Source organism: Lactuca virosa, chromosome 8 (genome assembly GCF_052849685.1).
Source record: "Lactuca virosa cultivar CGN04683 chromosome 8, Lactuca_virosa_CGN04683_v6, whole genome shotgun sequence".
Taxonomy (NCBI): domain Eukaryota; kingdom Viridiplantae; phylum Streptophyta; class Magnoliopsida; order Asterales; family Asteraceae; genus Lactuca; species Lactuca virosa.
Genome location: NC_136433.1, coordinates 39,108,288 through 39,111,514, shown reverse-complemented (window position 1 = coordinate 39,111,514; position 3,227 = coordinate 39,108,288).

The window sequence follows — 3,227 nt, the reverse complement described above, 5'->3', positions numbered from 1 at the left end:
TAACTAAGATTGGGAATTTATAAGTGTTTAGTTACTTAGTATTTATCATTAATACTTTTCATGAAGGGAGAATTATAGTCCTGTCAAACCCGTTCGGCTAACGACCCTCCACCAGTCAAGGAAGCGGTGGGTGAGAGTGGACACCCATTAAACTGCCATTTTATAGGCAGTAACCTTATACCCCCCTTATAGACCGGCTTCGTGAATAAGGACTACTAACGGTAAGACTGACTTTGTTCTTATACATATATATAACTATTAACTACTAATATTATAATAGTATAAGGGTTGAATTTTAACTTTTAAAACTCTAAGGGCTTAACTTGGAATTAAAGTATTCATGGGGGGAAACTTTACAAATTCCAAAACTTGAGGGCAAGTTTTGAATAATTCAAAAACTTTTTTAATTCCATAACTTATGAATTTTTAAAGTAGTTTTAATGAAAACTCTTCAAGTTCCATAACTTGAGGACAGGTTATGGAAGACTTTAATAACATTTAAGGAAAAAGACTCTTCATTTTCATAACCTATCTTATGGAAATCTTATGAGTTTTAAAAATCACAAATTTGACTTTTCATATAACTTGAGGACAAGTTACAAAAACACATTTTATGAACAACTTTAAGATTAATTTGGATTGAAAACAAGTTATCACATAACTTTTGTATTAATCTAAACTAACTCATAAGAACAAGATAATTCAAGTCAAACAATTTTCATGTAATTAGCCTAACCACTAAACTAATACAAAACATGAATATATTGACAATTATCTTTTGAATTGGATTAGCATGAACATTACCACATAAAAAACAGGTTTACCAGTTCAAAAACAGCTTAGGGTAATGTTTCTAGTCCAATTCCAGCCTTAAAAGTCGAATTTATGCTGCCAGGGGGTCCAACTCGTCGAGTGCATGAACCAACTCGACGAGTTGGATGAATTTCTTCATGGACTCGGTGAGTCCATCAGTGGACTCGACGATTCCAGTGCCTAGACAGCCAAAATTTTCGATTTTTCAGCCATTTCAGCAAGTATAACATTAAAACAAGCCTTGGCTCTGATACCACTGTCGGGTTTTAGTATAATACAACATCCTATGGTCCACATACAACCCTAAATACCTTGGATCTATGTTTTCACTAATTATACATACAAATGGTTTCCAAGGTATTGAACCCATAGCTAGCATGCAATTGTCATACAAACTACATAAAATACTAGATAGAGTAACATACCTTTTGTGTGGCTGGAAGTCTTGATGTATTTGGCCTTAAGAACTTATCCCCAATAGTGTGGAAGCCTCAAATGAAGTCACAACACATCAAGGACAAAGGTAGGACTGGAGAGAGAATCTCCATGCACTCTAAAACCTTCATGAACTCCAAGAACATGCACACACTAGTGGCTTCGGTTTTTAGGTCATAACATATGTATTTATATGTGTTGAATTCTAAGAGTCATGGGTATAACCCAAACCCATACCCATGGGTTTTATGATCCATGGTTCATGTGGCCCAACTCTTTATGTATCCATACATAAACTTGGTCCAACATGGATCATAATCCCAACACATATAAATATAACTAATTACCATAATTAGTCCCCATAGTTTTAATTAGTCTCTTTTGATCACTAAATTAATTCCAAATTAATTCTTGATCACTACTAATTAAAATATATGATTTCATATTAATATATTAGAACTTATAATATATTAATAAATCAGATATATACTCTTCTCTCAAAAGTTCATCCTAACAAATTGTCTTGATGATATGCAACCCAAATGGACCATGCTACTCTCGGGTCGAATACATACCAATAATAGTTATGGGCTTAGACACCTAATCCAACAAGATCAAACTCGTCTCTCTCAAACCCTAGCCTCTCCTTTTTGTGTTAAGCTCATTTTGGTGTGTTCTTGCTTGCTACGAGGGACTTTACCACTTCGTACTTTTCTTGACGAGCTCACTTATGGTACTTTTCCATAAGGTCCTTTTTCATCTTGTACGACCAGTAATCTTCATAGAATCTTTGCAACTCAGGAGTCATGGTGGCTACCATGATGCAAACAACTTTTGTTGCATCATTGTAGTGCTTCTTGTAGGCGGCTAATTCTCCAGGAGTGGCCTTCTCTTCGTCAATCTCAATTAGTTCTTTCTCAAGGACATACTCCTTGTCCTCGAAAATAAGGGCCATCTTAATGTTCCTCATCCAATCATTATAATTGGAACCATCCAATGTGACTTTGGAGCAGTTTGGAGCAATGCGAAGTTTTGATTGGAGGAGGAGGAACCAGAAGCATCATTTGGAGTAGACATTTTGAAAAAGGAAGGTAGTTTTAGTTCGATAAGAATAATCCTTAATATAGCAACCCAAAATGAAATATTAAGGCTAGGATCCAACTAGATAATTCACAACTTAGAAAAGGGATGCCGTAATCTAATTATAAATTATCTAAAGGTAGTTAAATGACGATTGACCAATTCCACCAACAGAATACGAAACTAAAAGGAAAGAACGTTTTGATGAAATTCCTAGATCTTTTTAGATTCATTGAAACTATTCAATGACATGTTTAATCTCAGATTATGCTCTTCTATTTGTGATTGGGATACAGAGGATCACAAAAAAGATGTGAATAAGCATGCAAATGTGTTTGGTAACTTCATTGTCATTTATCATCTCAATTGATGTGCTGGTAAAACGATACATGCTCCATCAACAATGATAATTTATGAGATACCCATTACCACTCTTTATTAGTCCGTATTAGTGTGCCGATTAACCACACACGCTCCACTAACGACTTATAAAGTGTAATGTGTAATTTCATGGGTTAGCATACAAATTCACATTTTTCCTAAAGTAACTAAGATTGGGATTCTTCATAAAAAGGTTTAGTTACTTTCAGTTCATTATACTTAATAATGAGAATTAATTCTCCTATCAAACCCGTTCGGCTAACGACCCTCCAGTAATCAAGGAAGCGGTGGGTGAGAGTGGACACCCATCCAACTACCATTTTATAGGCAATTTCCTTATACTCCCTTATAGACTAGCTTCGTGAATGAGGCGTACTAGCGGTTCAACTGACTTAGTCTTATACATGTAGTAATTATTAAACTTTTAATTTTACATATAGTATAAGGTGTATTTTAAAACTTTTTCAAAGTATTAGGTTTATAATTAAATTTTAAAATTAAATAATCAATTTAAATTT